General features: G+C 45.4%; 1 protein-coding gene across 1 annotated transcript in view; it reads left to right on the forward strand.

The window, feature by feature from the left end:
* LOC146799913 (uncharacterized) overlaps nt 1-22,170 on the forward strand; it is a 98,127-nt gene that overhangs the window by 32,233 nt on the left and 43,724 nt on the right. The window contains exons 3-4 of the mRNA XM_085620834.1: nt 15,586-15,686; nt 16,469-16,511. The gene's annotated coding sequence lies outside the window, so the exon portion shown is untranslated. The remainder of the gene's footprint in view (nt 1-15,585; nt 15,687-16,468; nt 16,512-22,170) is intronic.

The raw sequence follows: 22,170 nt of genomic DNA on the forward strand, positions 1-22,170 counted from the left end.
ATTAGGTTTCATTGATTTTCATCGTGTTCATTGTTTTAGTTTCTGCGTGTCCTTCGCGCACTGCCAGAGGTCTTCCCTCATCGGCCCGGCAGATTTGTTACGAGCCTACCCCGTCAGACATGCGTAGCTGAATTGGGCTATATTTGGGCTTCTCACGTCACACTAGCTCCGAACTCCGGGAGAAGTTCTTTTTCGTGCAGAACTTCACAGAGCTTTATTACGCCTGATCGGTTGCAATAATCATCGCCCCCCCCCGCCCCCGGAGTGCGCACAGCTCCACAAACAATATCAGGCTCTTACGCCCTACTGGGGACTGCAATAATGGTGCTTACAGCCTCGCTGAGGAGCCGGTTAGATGGTACTTAAATAGTGTGCAAGTGGGTTGGCTCCCCCATTACCCCTCCAGGACCCGCATTCCTAATTGTTTTACATAATTATTGGCTCCAATAAACAAAGCGCCATGGATGGCGGGGTCAACTACAAGGAGGATACTTGGTGGGATGGCAGGAAACTGTCCTTGAGAATAACGTAGTTGACGCTCAGGACGCCTCCGCCCAGTAGCTGGTCAACAGGGCAGTAGAGGGCACAGTTCCAGGTACTGTGCAACAAGCTCTGGCGGCGGCTTCAAAAACCCATATTAAAACTACACAAGAGATTTGTCAAACGCCACGGATCCGGCCCGATGGATCCCTAGATTGCTACGCCTACAGATAAGAGTAAGGCAAGACAGGAGAATGGCCCCACGCAGATGCGTTGGCCTCTCTGCCTCAAGTCCATGCAGAGGTCCATGGTTATTCCACCTAGCGCCTCAACAGGCAGAAAGGCGAAAAGCAAACGGAGAATATACATCCCAGATACTAGTACTACCCATGAGGAAGAACCTTCTACGACAAAGTCTAAAAGGCATCCTCTAAGGCACTTGATGTGCGACCGACCATTCAATCCAACTGACATTGTGCAGCCTTGTTCTTCGGACTGGGCTCCTGCCCCCGAAGTCACTGATTTATTTACACAAAAACCTTAGGGAAGGATTTGTTCGGGAAGGCACAATCGACTTCTGTCTGAATGCCCCGACCGGATCTCCCAGACAAGGTAGCAGAGACTCTGGGAATTGTCGTGAGTCTACCTTCTCTGTCAGGTGCTGATCAAAAGCACCTACCGGGGATACAGCCGGACCCGGACTACATCACCCAGAAATCCCGGCTGCAAGAAGGCGTGGCCGCTGCCGGTAAATACGCGGAACAGGAACCAATCGGTGCGCGTAATACTGACTATTGTAGCTGGTGCTGCGGAAGACGCCACAAGAAGAACGACGAGACGCTAGTGCAAGCGTCACCGAGACTGCTGTGAGCGCTTACACCATCGTCGCATGAAGCCGCCGTGAAGTGCACGGCTTTTTGATACTTCGGTTCCGTGTCTAGGGAACTCCACCGCGGGACGCTGACGTAAGCGTCGCTGCGTCCTACGTTTGTAGAACTTTCAGGAGCAGAGGAGCGCCCATCGCCTCGCGGACTGAGAGGCAGTGTATTTGGGGCTCTCTGTAGGACCCACAGCCCTCTCAGCATTTCAGGTATCAAAGGAACAGGGGAGGGGCTGCCCTGTGCGGGACTAATTAACGTTGCAAGAGGAACAAAACGCCTGGTGTTCTGAAGCTTTGCGTGTCATCTGTTTACTAAAACTCTCTCGCTTTTCTAAACAAGCATTTACAATGCAATGGTCTCGGTATTTGTAAAGTTAGAGCTATTGGCATTGCTCATGACATTTTTGTTGTTTGTTTTTGTTTTTAAAACATTTAAAGAAACGGCATTGTTATTTACAATGTCAATAGCTTAATCACTCTCAAATGTGAGACCTATTTTAACATAGGTAATTTTTCTTCAGACAAGCTCGCGGCTGAACTTTTAGCCCTACAGGTTAGTACTGTCAAACGAAGACCTTTTTTCCCTGTCACTTCCTTCTGAGATGAAAGGAACGATTTCCCTCAGCCTGCAGCATTTAGTGTGCAAGCACTCCGCCACAACATTTTGAAAGTCGAGAAATCATGCAGCCAGTCTGTGACCTTCCCTTTCAGTGACAGTACAGGAGTCCCAAGACAAAAGGGAAATATTAAATGAAGGTACAATTATAGGGACCAGGGAATAAAAAAGGAGAAGCGAGAGGCAATATAATTAGCACTAGAAAGGTAGAACAGGAACTGTGATTCGGAGATATACGAAACACATTACAATACAGTCGGAGGCGAAGTAGGTAACGAGGCCGAAAGTGGGAAGAGCTAAAAGAAATATGAATGAAGGTTGTCAAAATGGAACAAACGAAGCAGCAAAGTCAGATGGGGTTAATGAACAGGGAATGACAGAATACGGTTAGAGCTCAAACATAATTCTGGCAGTGCACATGTAGCCATCTCTTCTGCTCTTTCCATCCGCTTTACACTATCCCCATTCCCGTTTACCTGCCCTGGGGAATCATCTTCTGCACGCGGACTTCTCTTCTTGCTGTCAGGAGTAAGGTAACTATGACCCGGTGGGAGGCTCCTTTTGCGCACTGAGGTCACCCGACGCTGCACTCTTGGGAGACCACCGACATCCATGGACTAAACACAGTTACAGCTACAAGGTGGGGGCTGTCCCAGCAGAGGTAAGTACTGTTCTTTCTAGTTATCAGCGTTTGCGATTTGTACAAAACGTGTTGTCTTCTTGGCAATTTGGGGGCGCAGGGCAAAGGTGATCTGCTCCTCTGAAACCACAACCTGGGGTATGTCAGTGAATAATTTCCAAGCGCAGGTGCCTGGGAAAGGTAAGCACCATTCCATAAGCCCTAGGACACCACGATCGCGGAATAGGGTACTTACAACAGAGGAACATGACCATCGCCAACTGCAGTCCTACCAAATGCTCAAGCGACATGGGTCAGCAGCACTAGAGTCAACAGCACATTACCCAGGCTCCGAGGTTCTTCTTTGGAGAGTGGTGATGCTTTCGAGGGGTGGGATGCGCGTCTAGACTTGCTGATTCAAGGCGCTATTTGCTAAAAAGTTGGACGCTGCCATGGGATGAGTGGGAATCTTCTCATTCGGCTGGGTCCGTTTCTTAAGCGAGATGGTTGCTCTGTATTTGCTGGAAAGTGAGAAATGCTTTCAAATTAGAGGCGACACCTCTAATGAGACTTCCTACGCTTTTAAAGGTTTGAACTGCTTGATCGAATGTTGACTTGTCGCTTAGGGTGAGTTCCCCTAGATTTGCCCTGAAGGCGTGATCACGCCTGTTCCAATGAGGTTTTAGGGTGCTTTTCAGGAGATTTACCCGCTTCTAAATTTGCTTAACATTTTCTAAAGGAGATATTCTGTTTAGTTGATTACCTAGGTGGCGGGAGCAGGTATGGGTGTTAAATAGTTCTTTGGGTGAGGCGTCTACTATCTAGTTGCCCCAGTCTAGCAGTTGGATAAGACGAGCATTAATGTCGGTGCTTGGCACACTATGCCAACATCCACCACTTCCTATACACCACACAACCCCAGAGAGCCAACTACGCCTTGGGGTCGGTTTTCAAAGAAAGGAAAAACATGTTCTGACTGAGGTTACTGAAGGTCTTCAGCTACCAAGGTATGCACCTGGCTAAGCGAAACTCCCGAACGAACACACAGCTGCACAGAGGCGCAACTAGAGCCAAATTTCGGGGGGGGCTGAGCAAAAATTTCGGGGGGGCTGAACTTTAAGCAATAGGCAGAGTGGAGCTGCAGGGGCTCTTAGAAGGGGTGAAACAACAGCGAGGCCTCATTAACATGCAAATGGTCTTTTAAAGACCTGTGAAGTGCTCGGGTGCGGCTGCTTTTTTGCCCGGGAAGGTGCCTCATCCCGGGCTGCCACACACGACGGGGGGGGGGGGCGGAAGCCCTTTGAGTCCAATGGGTGTTGCGCGCCTGCAGCTGCACATTCAAATAAAATGTTAACCAGCGCAGACAAGAGTAACGACACACAAGACGGGCTTCATGCGAGGCTCCTAGTGAACTGAGTGAAATAATAGCGCCCATTGTGGACTATGTGGATTTTTTTTCAATGCAGGCAATTCAGTAATGCAAATCAAATCTCGTGGGCAAAAATAAAGCAAATAGTGCAGATTCAGGCGTCACTGAAATACCCTAATTGAAATGCTTGGATAAGGCGACCAGGACCAGAATAATTCGTATTTACTTATTGCCATTCATAGGAGCATGCAACAAAGCAAATTGCGTGCCCAAAACTGAAGCCCAGAAGTCGCGAACGGAAACTACAATAGGTGCTGACTATGAGCGTTAAGAAGAAATTAATGCAACGTCTCGCCTGACTTTAACATGTCTGCCGTTGTGCTACCAACGTATGTGCATATAATTTGTAATTGACAGCGTGTACCAGCGGGTAAAACCAGCAAGCACAGGGAGAATCCAGGGTGGGGCCATGTGAGGCTGCAACTGTACAACAAAGCATCTACAGTTTAATTAATGTACAACCACGGACGACAGAATGCCGATTTTTGACCGTCCTTAATATGGCCGCTGCAGAGGACACGGCTCCTCCTATACTGTCAGGCGTCCTAAAGGACCCTTGGGCTGGTTTCGTTATTCTGTTCTGTCTTCCTCTTTGGAGGCCGTTCGTGTGTCTTAGATTAATTGTGAAGGGCATCGGGTCTGTGCTGGAACACTCAGAGTGCTTTTCACTATGAGCCTCACAATAATGTCTCCAATGTAACCAGGTCTCACACACACAGCAGCGCTTACGGGCTGCGAGGAGCAGAGGCACAAACGCCTGCAGGGTAAACAAGACACATCACACAACGCGCCAGTCGGCTCTCTGATTGGTTGACAAGGTCCACCAATCACAGTGCTTATTTGGTAGTTGCCAACCAATCAGAGAGCCGACTGGCGCGTGTAGGCAGCGTGAAGACATGCTGTCTTGTGGGCGTGTAAGGGGCGGGCTGTCAAAAAGCGAAAAGCAACCAAAAAGCAATTAAAAAAACGCCCCCGAATCCGAAAAGGACGGGGCCTGTTCGGAGTGACGGACCTCTTCTCCAATGGCTGGCCAGCATTTAAGAGGCCAGCCAATGGAGAACAGGGGAGAAGAGGGGCGGGTTCAAGCCCCTCTACTCCAAGTCATTATCTCTCGCGAGCGAGACTGCGCAAGCGCAGCCTTCGCTAGCCGAGACCTAAAAAGGATTGGAACGACAACCGCTAACATGGTGCTAATGTTAGGGTAGGGGTACTGGTGGTCCAAGGGGCACCCTTCTTGACTGCAGTGTTTGAACTCAATGAATCGCACATAGGTGCCTGTGTTCCTTGGGAGGAGAAGGGGGAGGTGTGAATGCGAATGGTCAAATCCGTTCTGTTGGTGTTGGAGGGTGTGTGTCCTCCTTTCAGGGTAACGCTACATTATAGGGCATGGCTGCTTGTTCAGCGGCGTGAATGACGAGACACATTTGCTAGGAATATTAGTGAGACCTAAACGAGAGTAGGTTTGGCATTGTTGTCTTTTCTCTATGTTCTTTTTTCTTTATGTTGCAGGAATCCCAATCCCCGCTGTCCCCACCCTAAATTCCTTTCCCTCGCCTTATTTCCCTAGTACACTGTGTTTATGTAATCCAGAGTCGGGGACGTCTGGAGGTGGAACCCTTGTGCTTCACTCAAGCCTACAGGAGCCGTAGTGGATCGTGACATTCTCCCGTCAAGAAGTTCGCGGCTGTCCAGATAAGCACTTAGAGTTTGCGGGACCTTTGGCAAAATTCTTAGGGATTGCTTTAGTTGCTAAGGAATCTGCCTCTTCAGTACATCCAGACATCTTGGCAGAATGAACTCAGACGGGGTTATGCCTTCTTGGCAATGCAAACTGCGCCTTATTACCGAACGGCAAAAATCCCTTCTTCTGCGCATGGATTCCATTCTCGCAGAGTTAGCCTCTGCGGAACCCGGTTCCCCTACTGAGGGCAACCTTTTTTTTTTAATATGTGGAACATTCACTACCCTAGGCACAGCACAGTCGGGTGTTAAGAGCGTTTTACAAACTGGTCTGGAGTTTCATCTAGAGTTTTTCCGTACACCTTTTCAGGGCACACACTCTCGGCAGTTAACATTTTCGCAACGTGATCTTAGTCAGAAGAAAGGAGGTGGTCAGTGGTTAGTGTTTGAACCTGAGGGAATTTGATCACTTCAAGATCTACACACTTCAAGATGGGAGGCATCCATCTGCTAGTGGTCTTGCTAAAAAGAGGGACTGGATGGTCAGTCTGGACCTCACTGGCGCGTACTTGTCCATTCCCATTTTTCCTCCACATCGACGCTTCCTTCAGCTCCGATGGCGGACTCAATGGTTCGAATGTTTGACCCTTCCTTTCGAGCTTTCTTCAGCTCCTTGGGGATCCACCGGGGTCCTGAAGCCAGTAGTAGTAGTACATCTACGAGAACAGGGTATTCGCAGGATAATCTCTGGACGGTATTCCCATCATGGCTCACTCGCCAGGTATGGCACAAAAGCATTTACAAATGACTCTGTCGCTATTGCAGACTTTGGATTTCGTGATCAACGAACCTAAGTCAACACTTGCCGTCACAGACAATGAATTTTTATAGGGTTCGTGCTAGACTCTCTGAGCACCCAGTTGAGACTACCCAAGACAAAATTGAGGGACCTCAAGAAAGAGTTGGTGGCGATCCTCGACACACACTTAGCCACTCAAGACAGTTGCCAGAGTAGTGGAGTTACTGACCGCATCCATCTACGCCATTTTTCCAGGCCAGCTTAATTACCGGACTCTTCAACGCCTGAAGATCCAATATCTCCAATGAGATCTATCCTATACAGACCTAGTTCCGTTGTCTCAGGAAGCGAGAGAGGAGTTGCATGGGTGATTGGGTCCCGTGGAAAAGTGGACCGGCAAGGCAATCTTCGGCTACAGCCCGAAGTTGTCATAGACTTAGGCACCAGTCCCTGGGGCTGGAGAGCACGTTGCAGAGATACCTCCACAGAAGGAAAGTGGTTCCCTCAAGAGCTTTTGCTCCACATCAACTGTCTGGCACTATTAGCGGGTTCCTTTTGCAATTCGAACCATGTTACCCAGACAGACCTTGCGTCGCATCCTTCTCAGGATGGACAACATTTCAACGGCGAGATATATCAACAAGTCGGGAGGTACGAGGTCATCTCTACTCGTAAAGATAGCCAAGGATTTTTTTTTTTTTTTTACATTACTACCTGAGTTGACATATATATCGGTAGTGGCAGACTACATACCGGGACAAACAATGGTGTAGTGAAATGGGATTCTTGGTATCTCAAAGACTGCAGTGAGTGGAAACTCCTTCCACTGTTTTTATTTCTTGGTTACAGGAAATACGGGGTCCATGTCAAATGGACCTGTTCACTTCCAGACTGACTCGTCAGATTCAAACGTTTCTCAGCTGGAGACCAGACCCATTGGCAAAGGCGACGGGCGCCTTCTTTCAGGATTAGTCAGGGGGGCTGAATTGACGCCTTCCTTCAGGAGTGGTCAGGGGGCTGAACTATGTTTTTTCCCCCTTCGTTCTAATTCCCAGGGTGACATCTCACATTCCCAAACAACAAGCAGAGGTCATAATAGTAACTCATCCGTGACGTCGCAACCCTTGTTCCCAATACTATTGGAGATGAGTTGCGACCTTCCCAGACGACTTACGTGGTCGCAGTGACTTCGTCCTGGTCCACACAACGAATAACATCTGATGGTGAACTCTGGACAGTTGTTCCTGAGGACATGGGGGCTTTCCGGCAACAATGGCAAATGCGGAGTTTTCGGTCACGGCTACGGCTTTCATTACCCAGGCTTTGCCACCTTCCACCAGTAAACACTATTCTTCAGCCTGGAAGGGCTGGGTGTGTTGGTGCGTGCAACGAATTTGGATCCCGTGGGGGGCCTAATTATCCCAAGTTGTGATATTCTTATCAGAAAAAACGTCGGAGGGTTTGGCATACTGTTCCATCAATAACTTTCGATCTGCCGTTTCTGCGGGGCATTCCCAGATAGATGGCAAGCCAGTGGGTATGCATCCGGTCGTTTGTAACTTGCTAAAAGGCATCCGGGTTGCTAACCCCCATACCCAAGTGCTCTTCATTGTGGGACATTTCGTTAGTTCTCTCCCTATTCAATAAATGGATGAAAGATGAATTATTGCTCAGAAGGCAGTTGTCAGTCAAACTAGCCAGGTTGCCCTGTCTTTCCACGTTGCTCTGTTTTTTCCGTGTGTCGGCGGTCCTCTGACGTCAAGGCTCTGGATTTACAGGTAGAGTATTTACTCCAGAGGGAGTTTCTTTCAATTTTACGACTTGAACAAAAATAATTTCTCTCGAAGTATTGATTATCATGTTTTCCAGTCTAATGCAAAGTTATGTGTGGTTCAATGTTTAAAGGCATATGAGGAATGTACTAGACCAATAAGGTAAAATGCTTCAGTTCAGATATTGATGGCGTTACAAAAACCTCAGAAACCTGTATCTGTAGTTAACATAGACAGATAGCTCCGCTCAGTCATGCAAGCGGGTATTGATACCCAGAGGTTTGGCAAACATTCTGTTCGGGGTGCCTTGGCATCGAAGTCTTTTATGATAGTTTCCACCATTCAAGATATTATGCATTCTGCCGATTAGTCTTCTGAGTCTACGTTTACGCAATTTTATGATAAACCTGTGGGGGATATATCTTCAGTTGTATTTGTTAAGCGATAAACTAGCATAATCAGAAGCCTCCGGTCCTGTAATAGAATAAAAAATTAGCTAGCATTCGCGCCAAGAATTTTCAATTCTATTAAGGACCCGGAGGAGAGGATTATCCCACCCGGTTCTACTACAATATAGAACTGTTTACCCACCCGTATTTTGGTTTATACTGTGGTGACAGAAATTCCGGGTTTTCTATGTTTCATTCCCTTCAGGTTCCGAGAAGAAGATGGAATAATGTTTCTTCTGGTTGAGAAGACGCTGTCGCACAGTTTGGTTTTGGGTCTTCCCCGTTGGAGGATGTTTTGCACTTGTTAAAATGTTATGGACTGAAAAAATATTTGAGTAAAGAAAGAGGCTCAACGGAAGGACACAGTGGCTCTTATAGGGTCGGACAGGATGTGATGTGTGACCAGGCATCATGGGAAAAGTAGTTTTATTTGCATACAAAAAAGTTTTCATTGGCTGTTGTGTGTAGCAAATAAAAGAAAGAGAAGCATAATCCTCGCCTCCATGTCCTTAATAGGATTGAAAATTCTTGGCGCGAATGCTAGCTAATTTTTTATTCTGAGCTGCAGATACTGCCAGCTCCCCGAGCAGGTTGACGAGGCACTGGATTCAGGACAGTAACAAAAATAAAACGTTGCGTTTGGCCATGAAATAAAGTTGCAGAGAGAAATGCTGATATGCTAAAAATTATAACATCAGTCATGGTATGGTACAAAGAGTTTAGCTCCCCAGTAGAATGTTTTAAGGGGCACGCAGAGTCCGAGGCCTTCCCTGACCCGGGTCGGCCCTGGAAGCTATTAATCCACAGTTGTCTGCTTTCAGTTAATACACGGGCCCAGCAAGCCAGCTTTTATGGGTAGGCAGATAACACACGAGGGTTTCATTTGTCAATGCCTGTTATAGCTACTCGTGTAATTAACTAGGAGCGCGCGGAAGGAGGAAGTACATGTGCTAAGGTGACAGGGGAGACATCCAGAGGTAGCCGCTGTTTTCCAAAAGCAACCACTGAGTTTTAAACTCATAATGGCAGCACCAGATTCCCAATGAGGTGTTTGGTCAAAATGCATACCCGGCATGTTCTTCTTTTTGATTAATAAGCATTTCTGTGAAAAAGATGTATATTTTTACTGCACTGCGCAGGCTCAGTCTCGAGGGTTAATGTTGAGGATGAGCGCTCATATAATATAGGGAACTAATTTTCGGCATCAGGTGGCTGTATTTGAATTTAATTCTTAACATGATCTGTTCCTGGATTAAAAGGTTGCAGTTATCAAAAAAGCAAACGGATGTATAAATTAAGTGCAAATATGTAGGTAAAGTATGTTTCTGTATCTTGGCTGGGAAAGTGCAACTTCGACTCTTGTGTGCTGAATTGTAGCTGCCTACCTACCACAGCTAACTCAATCCTGGATTTTTGCGCAATATCCATTGCACATCTGTTAGATCGTCTGAAATCATACGGATGAGTCACAGTCACCCCTAGTTTTTAGAAGAGAGACAGAAAGTCCTGGGCAATATTTTTAAAGGGAAAAGTTAAAATACATACTTAGTAGTGCTTTCTTTTAAAAAAACAAATGGCTGACTCGTTGGTGGGTGCGTCGCGCGGGTGTTCACGGGTGTGTGTGTATATATATATATATATATATAAAAAAAACATACCTTACTGGGTCCCGCGCCGCCTCCGCTCCTGGTCGGGTCCCCTGTTTTCCTGCTGCTTTCCTGCTCTCCTGCCTCCGGCAGGAACAGAAAGCAGGCAGCCTCCCTCCCCTCAGCCAATCACAATGCTGCAATGGCAGCGTTGTGATTGGTGGGGGCGGCGCCAAGCCGGGCGCCTTTGGGGAGGCCAATTTCTCTATGTTGGCTGCATGCAGCCTACATAGAGAAAAGGGAGAATGCGCATGACTGGTTTGGTCTGCCCCAGAGGGACGACCAAACAGTCAGTGCCCACAGCATTGGGCAAGCCACTCCTGCCCTACCCGCCCGCCCCCAACCAAGCATACCCTTTTCCTTTCTCGCAGTGCGAGAAGCAGAAACATAAAATGGTAGTTTTACCATTTTATGTTTCTGCTTCTTGCACTGCGAGAAAGCAGTGGGGCGACGCCTCTCCGCCCTAATGGAGGAGCCGCCCCTGGTAACCAGAGAGAAACAGAATGGAGCCCTGGTGGACAACGTGGGGTATGGTGGCTTCTGTATTATAGTGCTGCGCACTATAATACACACAATGCGCACAATTTATCTGCACATTCATGTAAAATCGTATTACACACACAGTAAAAGATACGCTAACGCAAAGCATGCAGAGATTTAGTATTATAAAGCATGCATTTTAACTTTCTTTTTCCAGGGTTTTACAGCAGTTTCCATATGGTCATAGAGCTTTTTCATTCCTCCAAAGTAAGTAATTGCTGATATTTATCTCTTTCCATGCACTTCATTATTTGGTTTTATGCACAAGAAAGTGCCACGCTAAATGTCACACATTTGGCAGTTGTAGTTCACCGAAATCATGGATATCTCACATAGAGGCAATCTGAAAACTTGGCAGCTATGCTATAGTGACCCGGAGTGGCCCAGTCTGAGACTCACTTCTTTGGTTCTTTGTTTCCGCTCCAATGCAGCATAGCAAAAACAAGCCCAGCCTCTACGTGACATGTGGCGCCGGATCAGTTCGGCTGCGGGCGGCTCAGAGGAGCTTTTAAATATACAAACAGCAAGCGCTGGGTCCAGCCTCCCGTGGATCCTGTTACATTTTGTTGTTTTTCTGCTCCCTGAAATTACTGATGTAGGTGCCTAAACACTGAGCTGCCATTAGACATACTGGCCCCCCCACTCACTCCTGTGCCCTTGTACCTAGATCCAGACGGTGCATTAGACTAGTGCTGCGCAGCTAAGGCCATGCTCAGTGCTGAATTTGTGCCCTGGTTGCCAGTGCACTGATAACATATAGCACTGCATTGTAATTTCATTTATCTCTTCTTGCGTCCTGGCCCCGCCACCCCTACTTCACTGTCTACAGCCCACAGTTATTTCAATCCCTAATGTGCGGTCCATCCGGGAAGTTGCCGACCCCCTGCAAGAGTGAGGGATCAGGAGGCAATTGGTGACATCGGGTACATTTCCATAAATCAGATGGCTCCATGGAACCAGGTACAAATACAGACCCGTGCATTGGTCAGCAGCTGACCCCTGAAGATCTGCAACTCCTATATAAAAGGAGGCAGTGTGCAGGGATTAGAAGGACACTGGGCGAGCAACAGCTTGTTAATGAGGTGCCTTAAATGGTATTTCATGACCTTAAAGTTACCTTTGGCACAAGACTGTCTCTATTTACAATCAGGAAAGTGTATTTGTTGTGCTTGATCTCATTAAAATGGAAAAGGTTGAAAGAGTGGTGCTGCCTGGCTTTGAGAAAGGAAAGAGTCTGTTGTGTTTGAATGTAGGTTTCTGTTCATATTAGTTCGTTTTGCTCAATTTCGTTTCTTCCTAAATCTAAACATTTTGGTGGAATAAAAGGCTTCTTGGATGAAAGACAACTGCCTGAAGCTTAACACTTAGAACACTGAGGTCCTGATCTTCGGCAAACACACCGCCTTCCAGAACAACTCCTGGTGGCCTTCGAAACTCGGATCCACCTCCACGCCAAAACACCACACCTGCACCCTCGGTATCATCCTTGACAGTGAACTCTATTAATCACCAGTTCAATGCCGTTTCTTCATCCTGCTTCCGCAAGTTCCACGTGTCCTGCAAAATCTGCAAGTGGCTCCCGATCTGTACCAAGAAGACTGGAACGCTAGCCCTCATCACCAGTCGACTGGACTATGGCAGGCCTCGAAAAATTATAAAAAGTTTACTAGACCAGCAGGTCTAGTGACTTAAATAATTTATTCGACAGATAAACTGGTTTCAAATGAGGTGAACGTGGGCAACTATTTTAATTATTGAGCCACATTTTTCTTCATTCTCACATATGAGAGCACCTTCGAACGTGCGAGTTCAGCGTGTCTGCTGTACAAAGAACTCTTTAGTTTGATTTAATAGACTAAACCTTTTTTCCATATATAATACAAATCTAGCCACCGGATACACATGACCGCTGACTTGCCTCTTAGTTTATTAACAGCATTGTCATCAGGGTGGGGACAGGAATGTTTCTGAAATCATGTTTAAAAACGATCACTTTAAATAAATACATAATTAAAGGATGAAGTGGTAGCACACTGTCATTTGGAATCAGCAGATTTTACATTTAAATGGCCACAACATTTCCCACTGACATGCAGCTTTACTGGTAAAAGTGTATAGTGTGTAAACAATAATGTTGTCAATATCACCAAGGAACGTTTTCTGGTTTGTTTTGCTCCTATTTAACTCTTTGTTTGCATCACACTTCTTAATTACAAAACAAGGTGCTTTCATAATGCCTGATATATTTTGATACATTTTGTAATATCAATTAACAGGCTATTTATTTAAATGTTATGTGATGGAGAAATATAACTGACATCTTCAGACAGCTGAACTTTAGTAAGAGAGAGAAAATAAACTCAATTTTCCAAGCAGTAGTTAGTAAAAAGAGAAACTGGCATTTGACCTCCTTCCTTGAACAGACAGCAAATGTGTCAAGATAAAAACAAGATTTAATGGCATCTTTATTGCTCATTCACTTTCTAAATGAACAGAACACCTGTTCCGTTCCATCCTAAATTCACTCGCCAGATGGGACTAGTAGGTGATAGCTTGCTCTGATAAAACTTTACTCGCAATTGCGAGTGGACGCGTACATTTTTCAAGGCCTTTATGGCAATGCACTCTATGCAAAGACTCCAGACGGTCCAGAACACAGCCGTTAGACTGATCCTCAACCTGCCCAAGAGAACCCACATCACCCAGGACCTGAAAGACCTCCACTTGCTACTGGTCCAGAAGAGATGCCATTTCAAGATCCTGACCCACGCCTACAAAGCCCTCCACGACCAAGGACCCGGCTAAATGAACCACTGCCTGCACCTCCACCGACACTCCTCCCACCCCTGGAGCCTTCACTATGGACAACTTGCCCTCGCACACATCCCTTGCATACTCTGATGCTGCACCGTAGAACGCTCCTTCTCCCACATCAAGGCCAAAGTCTGGAACACCCTCCACCTACGCACAGCACCCTTGCTGACTGATTTCAAGAATGGGCGCAAGACCCGGCTCTTCGACTGAAACTTGCAACAAGCGCCTGGATGCCCTCTCGGGTGACAATCTGCGCACTACATGACTTGACTGATTGATTTAATTGCTGCATAGCCCCAGGTATCGCACATCTTCAAGCATTAGTAGTTGAACTGTGGTTATTGAAGACGTCTTTTCCATATAAAATCCTGCCACACTTTTTCATGGCAAAGGACTACGTCATCATTCTGTGGTCTTGGAGTGTCATGTAGAATTTTCTTTTACATTTCGGAACCATTCTGTTTTATATGGAAAGAGCAGACACATAATATTAAATGCGGTACAAGCTTGGTAAAATAGAGTAGGAAAAAGGCAACACGCAGTGAAATCAGGTGTAAAAGCGCTAGTTCCGCAGTACAAGGTGCAACACTAACATGGATAAAAGAAGATGTTAATGTGTTCAGTGTTGTATTGGTAATGGATCATTGTGTAGTTGGAACGAGACTCGTCACACAAAAGTATTGAAATGCACACATACACACCCAGAAAATATAGGAATGTCCCACATAAGGAAAATGCAAATCTGGCAGCCACGCTGACCCGGACTGTTCACAGAAACTCCCTTCACAGAGGGACCCTAGTGCTGTGTGGAGCATGGGGTGCAGACAGGGCAGGGTCTGATCTGTCCCAGGCTTGTAGTGTAGTAACACGTATAGCATTTTGATCACCCTGACAATGTGCAAAAGCAGGTTTTCAAAGAATGTAGCACAGTTTCCCTGTGTTGTGCTATGGATTGAACTTCATTAAGTATATATGGGTAGTGTTTTAGTGGACATGAGCACCAGAGTCCTATTTTTATCTTGTTTGTCATTGCAACAGTGCATGGATCTGATGCGAAAATGGGTGAGAAATAAGACACTTTTGCCTTGGGTGCCAGTGTTGGATGGGTACAAACTGTGTGAGTTTGTGTGGCAACTGTTATGGAGTTTTACCTGCATACAGAGTCTGCTCAAACCCCAGAGCAAGTATGCTGCTTTATCTGTGCACCAGTGTAGCGGCTAAGTGAGAGAGAAAAGATGCGCTCATCCCTGCAAGTGGATACCTACCAGTTTTGGCTTGGTCTCTCTTGGATGTGAGCATAGGAAGTGCCCACACATGATATGATACCACTTCTGGGCGGGTACAATCTTTCATTATCTACAGCGTGGGTGCACTGCTCATAACATTTTTGCAGGACATAATTGTCTGCGGCAGTGGCAGCGTCTGCATTAGGGCATTGGGCCTCCACCCTTCTGATTTTGAGCTCTGGATTTTTTTCCCATATGTTCTTACATGTAATATGTACCTTCCCTCAGAGCATCAATTGCAGTCACCAATTATGGAATGACCATTGCGCGTGTATGGGATTCTTTCTGATAGTGCTGATCTTTTCACTTCCTTGATTGGAAAGTGAGAGAAGCTGCAGGAGTGACCTCATCATGCCGATGAAATCTAGTCTCAAAGGGCTTTGGCATGATGCTGTCAGACCCTATGATACTTCCTTGGTCTCTGTTTCTTTTGTTTGTTTTAGTTCAGTAAAACGGGCCAACTGCAAGGCTCTCCGATTCATGAAATGTTTTTTTGTTCTTCATTTATCATATAGACTTTAATTCTTTAGAAAGTCTATCAAGATCTCACAGAATATTTCTTCTACTTTCCTTAGGCGTAGGCCCAGCAGACTCCTTCTTTGCTCGAGAGAGCGGCTCAGGCTCCACCTCCAGTGTCCTCAGATTAAAGGAAAAGTTAAGTGTCATTTTAACACAGGTAAAATTAAATAATCTCAAAATATTTTGATAGCCGATTCTGCTCATCTATTCCTGTTCTTCCCAACTATATCTTTTCCAGCCATGTTCTTCTTTCTCTTTCTCCTGTCTGTTTTATCATTTCTTCTGCTTTGTTTCTCATTCCTTCACACTCTCTTCTGTTCACCTCCCATCACAAGAATAAGTCCATTAGTTAGGCCATCAAGACTTACTTCTAAAAGAAAATAAACCCAGGTGATTTTAGGGCATGCCCTGTAAGCAGGATTCTATGCAAGATTTTCATGGTTTTGCCCCCAGTTGTCCTCCTTGGGCTCCGCGTCAGCCTCTACCTGTACTCTTCCCTACCAGTTCCTACCCCTGTCACACACCTGGTCAGCCATGGTCCTCATCAGAACCATGGCAGGGCCACAGCGTTTCCAGGTGTTGTGCAGGCTCCCATCTCTGTTGTTGGTCTGCATTTTGAGGTCTGCCTCTTGGCTCTGTGGTCCTCCTTCCCCCAACAGCAGCTCCTCGTTTTCCATTCCTCCTGGCTGTCATATGTGCTGTAGTTCCTCATCGTGTTCCCTGTTCAGCCGTGAGTCGACTCCTCACTGGTGGTCCTCCGCTTCCCAGGTCTTTGGGTCAAAGATCGCCTGCAGGAGAGAACCTTTTATAGTCTTTTGTTGGTTTTCCCACTCAATGTCTTTCCTCTGTATTGCTCTTTCTGTCTTCTAATTTTTCCTTCTTTCCCTGTTTGTCAGTCTTTCTGCTAATTCTACATTTCCCTCTCTTCTTCCTTTGCAGTTCTTTGTCTGCTGAGGGTGTCGTTAGGTCTCCTCCTCCTTAGGTAAGTACTCCCATCCAGTTTATTTTTTCATAATGACCAAAGCTGCTAAATCATACATTGTTCAGTTAGCTCTCTGTAACCAGAAATACAACACTGTACTTTACTCTTCACACTACTAGAAAGACATAATTAAAACCACATGTTGAATAACTAGCACATATTCAACCCACAAGCTGGAGGCTACTTTTGTATTTGGTTTACTCTTGACACACAAAAACATGAAACCAATATATAGGCATTTTCAATAACACTGAGACTAATGACTGCATATTTCAGATCCTGAGCGCACTACAAATGGTGTACATTGCCTGAACACGTGAACTTTTCCTTCTGCAAGGCTAGGCCAAGAGTTAATTGACAACAAGTGACTGCCCACAGCTCAGAGGCCCTCTGGGGGATACAAGCTATTTTTTTCTAAATTACCATACTGTCCTCTACCAGCTCCTCATACTCAAACATATGATGCTCTGCTTCACTATCCACTCTACCAGCAAGGCATAATGAAACCCAAAATTCATATTGAAGCCACACTTTAAATCAACAAGAGGCTTAATGTCAAAAGCAAAACCTGTTGTGCACGTATGCATCTTTTATAAGTGACAGTCATGTCGAACCACAAGTCTCTTAAACAACACGTACACTCCCACAGAATGTGTGATGCCGGACTTTGCTTTCACTCTGGCAATGCCCAGTCTGCAAGAAATAATGGCAGATACTTAGGCTGTGGATTGTGAACTGAGGGTCATTTATCTCTATGTGGATGCTTTCCTTAGAATGTTCATCAGGCCGATACTTGGGTGGTGGATTGTAAGATGGGGTCATTTGTCTCTGCGGATGCTGTGCTCACAATGTTCATCAGGCAGATACTCAGGCTGTGGATTGTCAGATGGGGGTCATTTGTCTCTATGTGGATGCTGTGCTCGGAATGTTCAGCAGCCTGCTTGGTTCTGGAAGCCAAATTAATTTCCTAGTAAGTTCAGAATCTTACTTTTAACTAATTGCTCTCAGGGGCATCTCATACACTTCCCAACCCACTACAGGCTTCTCAAAAGCATCCAGTGAGGAGCTCGAATGCTCAAAGTATTTGAACCCCATTATTCAGCCTTTTTATTGGAATTTGGGCCTGAAAGCATCTATTCATGCAGGCTGCAAGGGAGTATTGCATCAGACTACATACTAGAGAAATAAGCATTGGGAAAGCCAGTGGGTCTCGATTTTGGGAGCCATTGGCTTTGCCAGTGCTTTTTGAAGATGCTGTACAGCAGTTGTTGTGCAGCATGGCCACAACAAATGTGTGTCATTTTTAGACGCACACATGTATGATGTACAGGTGCACATGCAAGCGTCATTACTTGCCTGCTTGTAATCACATGCGTACTCCCTGATATGGGGGCCATTTTCTTTTACCTATCCAAGATACCGCAAAGGGAAATAATAAACTGGAATAACACAAAAGTGATTTTCCTAAGCAGGGGCTTCAGCACACTTTGCTGCCCAGTCCTAGCCCAAAAACAAACAAACATTTTTTTCAAGACTTCTACAGAGGAGCAGGTGAGAAATAAACAGCAGAGAGTGAATCGGGAGAGGAAAACCAGTGCATGAGCGAAAACAAAGCGGCCAGGGAGAAGCACACACTTCAGAAAACAGCATTGAGTTTGGGGTAGTTTAGTTGGGAGGAGAAGCACACAAGAAAGCTTGCAACATGAGGGAGACAAAAGCACAGAAAGACGCGAAGTGGTCTGAAAACAGACGTACTACGAACCTTTTGACAAGAATAGCTTGTAGAAATTAATTCGCTTCCATCCACGACCACTATGCAAAAATCTCCCATACAGCTAATTTTAGAGAATCCGGAGAAACTGACATTTGAGACTACAAACAGCAAGCAGGAGAGCTTGTTGAGAAATTGAGGCAGAATGAATATCCTGATACGATTATTACAAAAAGCTGTAAGCGAGCCAAGAACCAAAACGGAGAAAGACTTAGATCCAATAGAAATTACACCTAAAATCAATCCTGTAACTTGTGTCACCACATATAAAAATGCTCCAAATTACATCAGGGAAATCTTTAACAAATACTGGCATATTATCAACTCCAGGTCTTTGAACTTTATGAGACCTAAGTTTGCGCACAAAAGAGGCTGGAACGTACGGAGTCATTTGGTCCACCCTCTACCATACGCACCACCCACTAGGATAAACACAGTATTGCAACTTTGAGGATTACAATCTGTCATGGGGAATTTTCTTGCGACTCCTGTAATTTGTGTAATCTGACTAGTCCCACTAAGCCCATTGATTTACGCCTAGATAAACAATGGGTGCGGAGAAGACACACCAATTGTAATACAACATATGTGATGTTCATGATGTTAGTTCATGCAATTTGAGATGTATTTGGATAACCAGTAGGAAAACCGAGGTCTGGATAGGAGAGCATAGGAGCAAAGTCCAGTGTAAAAAGGTTACCACTAAGATGAGCAGTCACTATTTGACAGCTAATCACACCATTGATGGTTTACAGCGGGTTGTTCTGGAGACGATGGATAAGGGCAACAAGAAAATAGACAAAATCCTCTTAGAAAGAACTTCAGATTTACTGCCCCCAGATGTTCCAGATTGAACTCCATGACAATGGTTGGCTCTTTGATAACAAGCACATATTCTTTTAGTGTTACGTTTTTACACATTTTTATGCGAGAGAACCTTCCACCCCCCTGTTCTGTGTGTAGGGGTTACATCCCTGTTATTTCTATGACATGGACTATGGCTCTCCTCTTTGGATGAAGCAATAGCTGGGACTGCTAAATGCAGGGTTCGTTTTCTGTGCAACGACTGTGGCTACAGTGGCTATAGCTCTCCTCTTTGGATGAAGCAATAGCTGGGACTGCTAAATGCAGGGTTCGTTTTCTGTGCAACGACTGTGGCTACAGTGGCTATAGCTCTCCTCTTTGGATGAAGTAATAGCTGGGACTGCTAAATGCAGGGTTCGTTTTCTGTGCAACGACTGTGGCTACAGTGGCTATAGCTCTCCTCTTTGAATGAAGCAATAGCTGGGACTGCTAAATGCAGGGTTCGTTTTCTGTGCAACAACTGTGGCTACAGTGGCTATAGCTCTCCTCTTTGGATGAAGCAATAGCTGGGACTGCTAAATGCAGGGTTCGTTTTCTGTGCAACGACTGTGGCTACAGTGGCTATAGCTCTCCTCTTTGGATGAAGCAATAGCTGGGACTGCTAAATGCAGGGTTCGTTTTCTGTGTAACGACTGTGGCCACAGTCACTATAGCACTCCTCTTGAAATGCTCCTTTTGTTTTTGATTGGCACAGTCTTTAATTTCAGGATTGTAATGATTTTATGTCTTTGGTTGTTTGGTCTCCCTTTAACTTAAATGAGATTGCAGACATTCATCTAACGAGGTACTCATTGACCCTCGAATTCGCCACATTCAAGCTTTCCTGCTTCTTTGACCATTACGTAGATCTCATTACCAACTCCACTGAGTGAAAGCCCTACATACATTCAAGGGTTGGAACTTAACCTCGTACCACATTTATAGCAAAATGGACGGCTTCCACTGAGTCACCCTTGCAGTGCCCAGTCTGTAAGACCTCAAGGGAGTCTGTTGCTCACTTCTTGTTTGCCAGCCCCGCACAGCGAGACATACTGAAGCTCTCAGGATCCTGAGGACTGATCCAAACCCACTTTTATTTGTGCAACGGCAACATTCTTGGTCAAGGCCTGGCCATTGAGGCGTAAATTAATAGTCCCTTTCCTCCTAAAACCAGCTCACGCGCTAATACTCTGTGACCTATGGTACGATCTGTTCTCGCCATTGCACTGTACGGGGGCTTTTATTTCCGATGCTCCTGGTGGAGCCTTATAGGTTTTAGTAGGGTTGGTAATTTGTCTACACCCGGTGTGCTTTTCCTCTTGCACCCTGGTAGATTGTTGAATGGCACACGTATCATGTACCACTGTGGATCCTACACTATGTTGGTGCTATACCAGCTGTGCTGTGATTTTTGTTAAATTATTGACTACTAGTGGGTCTAGCACTTTACATATTGTATTTCATGATTATCTTGCACTTTATACTTTTGAATTGTTACTCCATTTCACTGCACACATCATTTTGTACTAGAAACGCTGTGTCTCCCTAGCCGCTGAGGCTGTTACCGGTCTGCTGCCTACTGAAAACTTTGTACACACAATCATGCATTGTTTATTTCTATATGAACCACCCTGCTTCAGAAATGCCCTTTCTATTAGTTGTTAAAGTGGTCTTCCATCTGCTGCTCATTGAGGCCACTGCATGCACAATGCATTTTGCACTCTTGCACTGTGCATTTTTCCCATCTGTATGAACCCTCTTGCAATCTAGACAGTTTACTATCAAATCTGAACACTTGGATACCAGACACAAGAATTTTGTTTGTTTCTCCATCTGACTTAAAATTTGTATTCTTTAACCATTTTACTGTTTTATCTTAACTGTAATTGTATTTCAATCCTTTCACTTTTGTGCAAAACTTTGATGCCTCAAGTTGCGGAAATAATGTTTGATATGTTAATAAATTAGAGGACATCTCCATCATAATGACCACTTAGATCCTGTTCCCTCTAATTGGTCTTATTTTGACCTGAATATGAAGACAACTTTACTCATTCACACTGACCCCTTTATGTCATCTATTAGTCTGTTAAAAAAACAGTCACATGGATCGCTTTCCCCTTTCTTTTTGTTTACAAAACAAATTCCATTGAGTCCTTCATCAATGCCTTGGACTGCCGCTAGCCGTACCCATTACACGAACCATGCGACGCACACATTGACACTACATAGGTGGCTGGTCCTTATTTGTACACGATGACTGGGTATTCTTAAAGCTACTGCAGCTGCGTTAAAAACTTTAATATGCACAGGTTTTAAGGTAACCATAGCTTGGACCATTGGACTGGCGCCTTTGATGGCTATGCTGAAACCTAAAGCGCTGCGCCCGGAGGCAAAGCGGGCACCCTCGCAGGAAAACATGTTGTGGCTGCAAAAGGAGAAAATCATTAAAGAAAATAGTGCTCACAGACTGTAAATAGAACAACACAAGTTAAAGGGCAGTCCTCATGGGAGGTTACATATGTAAAAAGAGCAGTACTAATGAGGGACTACTAAGCCTTTTCATGAATCGAGAACAACCATTTAGAAAAGACAGTAACAGGAACCAATTGAAAAGATGGGCAGAGCTTGAAGTCCATTCCTGAATACAGCATGCCTCGCAGAGCAGCGCGTTCGCCTCCCAGGCTAGACCTAAAAATGAAAGTCCATCACATCAGACCTTTGTGTCCTACAAATTGTAAAATGGGGAATACTCTACCCATTCAACAACAGACCCATCCAATATCTCCCCGATTAGACTCTCAACGGCTTGAACGCTTGCAAATACACTAACAAAGTCCATTACCTTCTTAAGGGTGCAGTGGCATTGATTCCAGAGCAGAAAAAGGGACAGAGATGCTATGCCTGATATTTCCTGATCCCCAAAAGTACAGCAGGTTATGACCAATCCTAGACCTCCGGATTTTGAACTGGTTACTTATAAAGGAGAAGTTCAAAATGCTGTCCCTAGCTCTGGTTCTGCTGGTGCTGAATGCGTAAGACTGG

Source organism: Triturus cristatus, chromosome 8 (assembly GCF_964204655.1).
Source record: "Triturus cristatus chromosome 8, aTriCri1.1, whole genome shotgun sequence".
In the NCBI taxonomy this organism is placed as follows: Eukaryota; Metazoa; Chordata; class Amphibia; order Caudata; family Salamandridae; genus Triturus; species Triturus cristatus.